This window comes from Oryza glaberrima, chromosome 1 (assembly GCF_000147395.1).
Source record: "Oryza glaberrima chromosome 1, OglaRS2, whole genome shotgun sequence".
In the NCBI taxonomy this organism is placed as follows: Eukaryota; Viridiplantae; Streptophyta; class Magnoliopsida; order Poales; family Poaceae; genus Oryza; species Oryza glaberrima.
In genome coordinates this window covers 24,476,782-24,487,301 of record NC_068326.1, presented here as the reverse complement: position 1 = coordinate 24,487,301, position 10,520 = coordinate 24,476,782, and positions in this window count along the sequence as shown.

Sequence of the window (10,520 nt, the reverse complement as noted above, 5' to 3'; positions counted from 1 at the left end):
CCTCGCGCGTGCAGGTGTGTACATGTGTGTTGCTTGTGGCAGTATACGTCGACGTGTTCGCGGGTAGTACTCCATCTAACCTGCTGCGCCAGGCTACAGGGGCTCAAGTACGTACGAGCGGCAGATTTCGCGTTACCACACGTGACGTGTTTCTTGACATGGTAGCGGGTAGCCTACAGGAACCTCTCCCTGCATGCTTAAGGTGTAGTAGGACATTGCAACGAAGGGCCTATTTTGTACAACTCTAGCTCCATCTCAAGCTGGAGCTCAATCAAACAGTTTCACCTCCATCTAAAATGAGAGTGGATTTGGGTGGAATTCTCTCACAAAATGAACTAATGAGGTGGAGCTAGGTTTAGTCAACTCCACAACTTCTCTTCAGACCCAACTCCTAAAGCTAAATTTAAAAGTTAAAGCTCTACCAAATAGGCTCGAACTTAGCCTAAATAAAATATCATTACGAGTCGTGAGTAAATTAATACTACTACAACCTACTATTAGTACTTCCTCTAATTCAAATTCCTTGTCATTACAGTAAAATTTCTACATAAACCATGAAGAAATGGTAAATTACATTGTTAACTTCATAAGTAAACCATAATTATTTTTTCGTGAGACACAAGTGAATGAGAGTTGTGTGATTATTAATATATGATTGTATTAATTGATGAAAGATGGGTAGGAAAGATAATTCCAACCTATAAACTGCAAGTAATTTCTATATCTACTATGTCATATAGTCGCTACGTGTAGAAACTATATACTCAACGGATGGTTTCTTCAAAACAATTTTTCATCCGTTCACCTCTACTCTCTCCTTTTATCTATTTATCACATTGTTTTTATTCTTGTTTATGTGTAGAGCTAGTTTCCTACATAAGAAATAGTTTATTCATCTTTTTTTCTCTCTCTCCTAGTTAACTCTATTGCCAACTCAACTTTTTGGCTTATATGACAATGTACTTAAAGCTATGGAAACTAGATGAGGTATAGGGTTGGGAATTCTCTGAGACAGTGTTCGATTGCAGGGATTGCGAACCCCTCCCTCACAGCATGCAAAATAAAGCCGTGGTTTAGCGAATGATTAATTAATTATTAGCTAAAAAACTTGAAAGATATATTAATATGATTTTTAGGACAACTTTCCTATAGAAGTTTTTTTTGCCAAAAAAAGGTTAACATTTAGCAATTTTAAAAATGTGCGTGCGAAAAACGAGAGAGGAGATGTTGGTAACCTACACAACCTATAAATGATTTGGGATGTGAGAACGATAAATATTTTTTCAAAAAAAATAATGCTGAAATAACAATTAATATGAAACAAAGGGAGTACATACTAATGTAGGAAACATGCATGCTGTAGTGATATGACGTGCGGGGCTCTTTTGGATTGAAGTAATTTTAATGGACTTTACGGAGGATTCGAATCCTTGGGAATTTTTCTGTTGAACCCTTTATTGCAAAGGAATAGGATGTTGGAATTCCTATAAATTGCCCTCCTTTGGCCCCCCCCCCCCCCCCCCTCTTCCCCCAACCCCAACCCAACCCAATTCCATAGAAAAATACACATGACTCAAACTTCATGTTTTATTTTCCTTCGTGAACTCTTTTCCTTTACCTCTTTAGTTTCCGTCTCTATCACAAGCAAGTTCCTTTGAAATTCATATATTTATTTCTTGACAACTATCTATAGGAACAAACTTTAGTATTCACATGTTTTAGAATACCATAGGATTTCACAGTGTCACATTCTGTTCTAACGTTTTTCCTATTTTCGTTGTTCTAGAATCTTGTATTCCAAAAGAGAGTAAATTCAAGGATATTTTTTCAACCTATGCATGTGGGAGATGGGTTCACACATCCCCACGGAATATATATCATGATAATAAGTTAATAACATACCAATTTGGTAACTACTTTGTGATAGAAAATTGAGAAAACTGATGGAGAAATCTTATAGTGATATATCCGATGGACTTTGCAGATTTATGCGCTGGACCCATCTTCTCCTTTAACTCTCGTGATTCCTTCAACAACGAAACATGACAATAAGATTTTACAGGTAAAGCTAGTGTAGGACGTGGGGGTGGTTAGAGGGAGGTCAGTGCAATGACGGTCCAATGGCGGGCAATAGGGGAATCAAGAAAACCTCAGTTAAGGGCCGTTCGGCGGTGATAGAAGAAGAACAATGTAGGGGCACCTATGAGAAGGGGAAATAACAGATAAGGAGAAGAAGTTAAATCAGGCTAAAGTGACGGAGGAAGGAGGGGCATAGTTTGAGAGGGGTGCTACAGTTGGGCAATAAGACTAACCATGAATTGACGGAGGGGTTAGTAGTGCGCTAGATAGGGGCCACCGGACCAGGTTGTGGCCTACCTTACTGTCTAGATATATATAGCACCTTACTGAAACCATGATTTGGCGGAACAATGATATTGTGGAGATTAGAGAGGATTGTTGGTCGGTATGACGTTGCCAAAATGATATTGTTTGATAATAGGTAGTTTTCTAATTCGTTACAGATTATCTATGTGTGTTCCCATTGGTTTCTTTTCTGGTATATGATGCTACGACTGAAGGGAAAAGATTTATGTGTAATGGAATGTGTTAATTAGGTTTTTTTTTTGTTTCACTTTCTCTCTAGATGACATAGTTCTCTTAGATTTACTAATTTTTAGGGTTGGACGTGGTTTTTTATTACTTGCTTTGTCCCATAATATAAGAGATTATTCTCTTTTTTTATAATACTAATGATAGCAAGAAAAAACTAGAATATACACATTAAATGAGATTTGCTTATGGGTGATTGGATAATATATTGGTGGTTAAAATAGGTAGAAATTTGAATTAGTGTTTATGGATGTGACAAATAGTACACCAAAATTATTTATATTATAAAATAAATAAAAGAAAGAAAATCTTTTATATTACGGTACGGAGGCCACGATTACTTATCTTAGCCACCATGTTAATTAATCTTTGGTCTACCTCTCATGTTTAGAGTTACTTTACATATGCCATTTCTTCTGTGTGTGATAGTCGAGAATGTTGGCGTTCGTGCACATATGCAACAATCCTTTTATTTGATCTGGAAATTTAGCTGGGTGCCCTAGCTATATATGTGCAAAGGTCGGAGTTGAAATATATTTTTCATTACAGGAAATGCAAAAATCTTGCACAGTACACACTGTATAGAGGAAGTTCCATTTATGTAAACATTGGCGATGCCAAGTTCAAAACCAACTATACTACCAAATAATACACTGCCTGTCCATTGAAATGCCTTGGAACAAACTCAAGTACATCACATGTGGCTGCATGCGCTCCCCTCTTCAGTGCTATACGTTTATTTGAAGGGTTCAGTGCTACGTTTATATCCTCATCTAATTCCGTCAGTTCTGCTGCTATGTTGACCGTTGTGGCTTGTGATAACTTTACCTTGATGCCTCTAGCTTGTATCATCCACCGCAGTGTTACAAGTCACAGCTAGCTGGGATTTTATTTACTTCCCGCAAGAGACTATTGCGGCCGTTTTGTAGCCATCAACTATTGTGCACCACAGAGCCAACAATGGCTGTCTACTGCCATGACCTGCTTACAGTAAGTAGACAGTATTGGAAACAGATCGTGGGATTTGATGTTGCAGTCGACAGCATGGAACATGTTCGCATGGTGTGAACTGTGGAGTCCTTGTGTTATCAGGGAAGGAAGCTACTAGGAATGGGAAGAAAACATACTCCTGTTACTTCTGCAATATAATAATAGTACAGTATAAAATAGAACCGGTCACCAGTTGCTGAACACATCGAACATGTGTGTTCAAGCTTATATGATTCAGTAACTTCCCCAACTGATCCAAGTGTACAAGAAATGCTCCAAAGTTCAGGCCTCTCCGCTAAGCATCCATAGTACTATATGTACTACAGAGTGCAGAGCATCTGCGGTTCTGCTCATCTGTTTAGATTCGTGGTAACTGAAGGTCTGAAGCGAGCCGGAATATGCGAAGAAAATGGCCTGGTAATTTGAAACAATTGCGTGCATGGGATGTCTCGATTTTCTTCTTTTTTTTTTTTATAGTGTCCGATGTAGGGTGTGTTTAGTTCACGTTAAAATTGAAAGTTTGGTTGAAATTGGAATGATGTGATGAAAATATTGAAAGTTTATGTTGTAGGAAAGTTTTGATGCGATAGAAAAATTAGAATTTTGAAGAAAAAGTTTGGACCTGAACTCGGCCGTATATACATGCTCCGCTGTTGAAAAGGCCCTAGACAGATCTTCTCATCATCTCTACTACTACCCCAGTTGGGCCATTCTATATCCTGATGACATAATTATCCTGCCGAACAAAGGCCGAATATATTCCACGTGAACGCCCTAGATCATCTCTCCGAAAGCAGTTGCGGGCTCTGTGCAAAATGCAGCCATATACACGCATGAAAAAACTTAATCCGGTCATACAGTAGCCGAGAGTTGCAAGGACCATGCATCGTCCAAAGAAAGGTCCCGGATGTCAGGCTCAGGTGATTGCATTGCCACCATTTCGAAGAAGTTGTCGGCAAGGAGTAGAGAGCTACTCTAGCTAATCAAAGTTTGGAAAGATCAAAAAAATAAGGGTAGAGACTAGGGACAAAACCAGCTGTAGTGTTGCCTGAGGGTTTCACGGGAACAGCCCACTACCGATGCAATGAACTTTGCCTGTAGATGGACGTGCATGTGGCTGCATGGGAACTTGCATTGCATGGAACTTGTTTGCAGCGAGATAGGCTCGTTGCAAAGCGCCTAGCTGCAGCAATGTGGAGTAGCTTGGTGTATTTTAAAGCTTTGAACTGCTACAAAGGCGAAAAGCTGGAGTACGTGTTTGGTATGATTTCCACCAGCTTTTCTTCTTTCTTGCTGCGCTTGTCAAAATGGTTGGTGGTCCATCAGTTTTACAGAGAAAGGTTAGGGGACAAATTGATTGTCAAGTGCTCGAATCTTATCAGCGACAGGGACATTACATATCACGGTAACTTATAATGCTGTTGCCATTTAGGAGTACTACTCCCTCTAACCGAATCAAACTTAGGCCTAGTTATTTCCAAAGTTTTTCTTCAAACTTTTAACTTTTCTATCACATCAAAACTTTCCTACACATATAAACTTTCAATTTTCCGTCACATCGTTTTAATTTCAAACAAACTTTCAATTTTAACGTGAACTAAACACATATTAGAATGTGTCACATTCATCCAACAATTCTTTATATTTTTGGAATAAAGAGAGGAGTAATTTCTACAGTAGTACTGTACTTCTGAGCAATATTATTGTCACTGGAATACTTCGTACTCCCTTTTCTTTCTCTCTTTCTCTCTCTCTCTTGTTTTCTTGAACAATCTGTTCGATCTGGTACGATTGCAAATCCTGTCCATCACGATCACATGTTTGATTTCAGGTCCCATATCCCGTCAAGATCGAACCATTTCAGCCCTCAGGGACTTTGGAATCTAAGAGTATCTTTAATATTTATTACAAAACTACTAACTCCGTCCTTTGAGTTTTTATTTGTAACTTTTAGCCATTCGTCTTATTCAAAAATATGGAATTATTATTTATTTTTTTTGACTTACTTTATTATTAAAAAATACTTTAAGTATGTCTTATCTTTTTTATATTTGCACTAATTTCTAAATAAAATGAATGGTCAAATGTTGTAAGAAAAAGTTAAAGCGACCACTAACTTAAGACGGAGGTAGCAGATAGTAAAACGAAGCCTCATTGATTAAGTAGTAATAGTAGTTTAGAGAGACACGTACCATAATGTATTTATGTTAGATAATAAGTTGGGATTCATCTAAAATTTTCTTTCAAACATGAATCATACCACAATTAAAATGATAGATGAGACCCACCATATATAAAAATGCTAATACCTGATAGTAGTAGTTTATACCATTTTTATAATGTATCTTACCTCGTACTCCCTCTGTTCCACAATATAATGTATTTTGAGTTTTTGTTTATAATGTTTGACCATTCGTCCTATTCAAATTTTTTTTGCAAATATAAAAAACGAAAAGTTGTGCTTAAAGTATTGTGGATAATAAAATAAGTCACAAATAAAATAAATAATAATTTTAAAAAAAATTAAATAAGACAAGTGGTTAAACATTACAAATAAAAACTCAAAATCTCCATGGGACAGAAGTAGTAATAGAAATGCATCCATTACTTGTAATAGAATATATGATCGGTCAAACGACAGTGACTGAGATGAACGTCGTGAAAATTGATGCTCTAGCTAGGAGGTTATCATATCAACAAAGAAAATGAAGACAGCTGCGAACCGCGGTGTCATGAATCTCATGTTGCGCTGTCTTTTCTCCCCGACAAAATCTATTCTGAACTTTGGATTCATATTGATTTGATTCCGCTCTGCTGAAATACGATCAGTATACTACTCCCACTAGGAGTACTCTCCTAGCAAGGTCAATAGTGCAGCCCACTACTAGATTAAAATTATTTATATTTAATGTAATAGTTAATTCATACAATAGTTACCGACTATACTATTAATATATGGTCCCACCTATCATACACATTACATCTTAAAGTCCGTGTTGTAGCTGGCTACAGATCTGTAGCTCGCTGCTCTTCTCTCTTTCTTTATGTTTTTAAAATATGTTTATAGCTGGTTTATAGATTGCTATTGTACCTGCTCTCATCGTACACTACAGTATATACTACTCTCACGTACTGTACTCCTACTAGGAGTACTCCACTCCGTACTCTGCACACGCTCTTCGTCATCATGCACATCTAATCATCATCGTCTCTTCAATTACACAATATACAGCCTCTCGTTTTTCTTTCAAAAGGATATAGGAGTAGCAAAGTAATCCCTCCGTCCCATAATATAACAATCTAGTATCGGATGTGACACTTCATAGTACAATGAATCTGGACATGTTTCCTATCCAGATTCGTTGTACCACGAAATGTCCAATCCGGTCCTAGATTTCTATATTATGGGACGGAGGGAGTACTATAAGTCGTACGAATAACATGAATCGCGGTATTTCTTTGTCTAACCAGAAAACATAAATAAACTTTTAAGGGCGCGCACATATATATTAATATTGACAACCAGTAGTAGTAGTTTGAATCGCGACGAGTTTGCTTAGAATGATGTGCTTTTGTTGGAACTTGCTAAAGAATCTAGGATTGGAAACGAGCTACCAACCAGGAAGATATGCATGTCCCTACGCTGATCAAAGATCACCTATGCCTAATTCTCACAGGGGCTCTAAAAGGATTAAATACACTAACTTTTGGGGGTTACAAGTAAAACTAATTACGTGTTGTCGAAAAAATCGTACCTACTCCCTTCTCCACAAAATGAATCATCTTCTGATTTACCCCCAGAAGCTGATTCACTTGAGGATAGAGGGTGTGTATATATAGTAGACAATATTTACTATGGGACATAAAAAAAACATGTAATTAGCTGAGAGACACAGTAAAAACATGAATTTGCTGAAGGACACTACAGAAAATCGGTAATTAGCTGCTAGACACCTGTCAGATTATTTTATTATATCCGAAGAAATTGAAGAGAGAAACACATGTGTAACTATGGTTTTACCTTCAATTTTTTTTCTTTTTCCTTTATTCTTCCTTATCTTCTCTCTCATTCTCTCTCTCTTTCTCCCTGCTCTTTCTTCAACCGAGGACGGCTGCACAGCGAGGCGTGGGCCAGTGTGGCGCCTCGGACGGGGAGGCGCTGCGCGGTCATGCGCAGGGGTTGGGGTTGGCTCGACGCGGTGGAGGTGGCGCTAGAACAGGATGGGAGGTGGTACCGGCACGGTTGGGCGTCGGCGGCGCGCAGGTAAGGCGGAGCTCAACGGGGTTATCCGCATCACGTCGGACGCGCTGATGCTAGACCTCCTCATGCTGCAACGCTCGTGCTATTGAAGCCCCCACAGAACTCCGCGAGCTCGTCTGGCAGCGACGCGACCACCACCTTGGCTGGGGCTCACGAAGAAGGTGGGAGCTTGCTCAGCCCGATGTTGGGGCAGCTGCAGCTGCGAGGGAGCTGCTTCGGCCCGGCGGGAAGTGGTACCACGCCGGTTGCGTCTTCTTGTGGTGCGGGATGTGCCGCGCTGAGCTGCCGGCCAGCGAGGGTGCCACGACAGCTAGGCATGACGCATCGTAAGAGCTCCCCAGCGACACCGGCATCTTGTCTGGCCAGGTCGCCGGCCGCCGTAGGGCCACCACGCCGCCTCCATAGCCACACATCCCGCAAACGCCGCGCTACCTCCGCCCAGCCGCTGGCATCGCCGCGCCGCACTATCCTAGCCCCGCCGCTACGTCGCGCCATCCTCGGTCCGTCACGCCTAGTGCCGACGCCCGGCCGCGCCCCCGTCGCACCGGCGCTGCCGCCGCCAGGTCGCGCCCCGCCGCACGGGTGTGCCGCTGCCGCTCGCCACACCCCTCCGGACGATGGAGATTTTTTTTTGGTGTGTGGTGACATGCGGGGGCAATTTGGGCATTTCGAAAAAAATCTCACCATTTTCAGCTGGAAAATAATAAAATAATGCGTCCGATGTCCTACGGTAAATTTTACAGTTTTTTAGTGTCCTAGGACAATGTCACGTTTTTACGGTGTCCCTCAACTAATTATACAAATTTTGTGTACCCTGTAGCAAATTTTGTCTATAGTAGTATGTCATCCATCGAAAATAAATTAAATGAAAACAAATTTCTACTTAAGGTTCTAGAGCCAAAGTGGTTAAATGTTTCTTTAAAAAAAACTAGTTCTAAAATTCAAAATTAGACACATGACAACTTTAATGATAGATCGAGCACAGGCCAAGCTTTTTTTGATTGGAAAGTGCGACAAGGGTGAACAATTGGTCTGAAAACATAAAGCACATCAACAGCATGTTACAATTAGAGCGAGTACAATAGCAGGCTACAAGTCAGCTGTAAACACATGTGGAGGAGAGAAGAGAGAAGACAAGAGAGAGAAGAAAAGCGGGCTACAGATTTGTAGCCAGCTGCAGCACGGACTCTAATACGTTGTGTGAGTATGAGAGGTGTGACAATATATTAATACTGTAGTATATGTTTATATGTAACTATTGTATAAATGAGCTACTTCCTCCGTCCCATAATACAAGGGATTTTGGGGATGTGATACTTTCTAGGACTACGAATCGGACAAGCACATCGCCCTAAAATCCCTTATATTACAGGACGGATGGAGTATTAGATTTGCTATAAATAAATTAGAGCTAGTAGTTAGCTATACTATTAAATTTGCTCTTACACGTGCTTGAAGCCCAAAAATGCAATTAAAAGAATGAGTAAATTATGGTTTGGATTTTCTTTTGTTATAAAAGTTCCGCTTTGAACCACACGCTTTATTATTAATGTTTTCACTTTAGATAATTAAATAAAAAAATACTTTTGTTGTACATAGACCGCTCCTAACTCTGCCTTAATTACATCAGTCTTGCATACCAGAAAACTTGTCAAGCTATATGTAGGCCACACCTTTATATATGGGATGCGCCTAATATCAAGAGATAAAGGGGGTTAGGATGATCCAAAGCAATAAGAAAGGGATAATATTACATTGTTCAAAGTGAAAAAGTTTGATAAATGTGATCCGGACTAAATCTTTGGTAACAGAAGTGGACCAAAGCAAATTCATTCAAAAAAAAAATTATATTTCATCCTTTGTAATTTTACATGATCTTTCCTTAGTTTTTGTGCCCCATGGTTGTAAGCTAGTACTAGCTATAACATTTGTTTACGAGTATATTCCATGAAAACACTTAATTAACCACACAATAAGGATCTTTTATGTATAATTAACTAATATAAAGCTCCGCGTGAAAAGAAGACTAAAGAGATTAATATATTCATCTCGGAACTGTTGTGCTTCAAGAAGTACTTTAAAATCGGCTAAACTGAAAGCTGACAAGGGGATGGGGCTATGTAGGACACAGAATACATTTTTTCAAGTTCCGTGTAGAAAATATTAGTCAAACAGCGGTACCCAGCTGCAGTGATCACGAAGGGATTCTTTGGAGTGATAAAGCATGAAAAACCATTTTCCAGTATATTTTCAAAATAAAACAATCTAAGATATTGTGGTAATGTATGTGATCATTACATGGGATAATCGTTGTTACTGTCTAAATATTACTATCGTATAACGGTATTTTCAACACGGTAAGAATGTTGGGATATTTAATTTTAAAATTTTGTATAAAATTTTAAAAAGAAAATTCTGAAGGCGACCATGAACCCCTATAATATTCCTCCTTCTGTCTATAAAAAAATCTAACCAGAAAGAAAATATGACCTCTTCTATGATTATAAATCTAGACTGCTCTTTATCAAGATTTGTTACGCTAAAAGGTCACATTTTCTTTGAGGTTAAGAGGGTGTTTGAGAGGGGCTAAACCCAAACACCCCCTAAGAGCACCCGCAATGGTTATCTATAGCTATCAAAAAAGATCCATGTTAACATA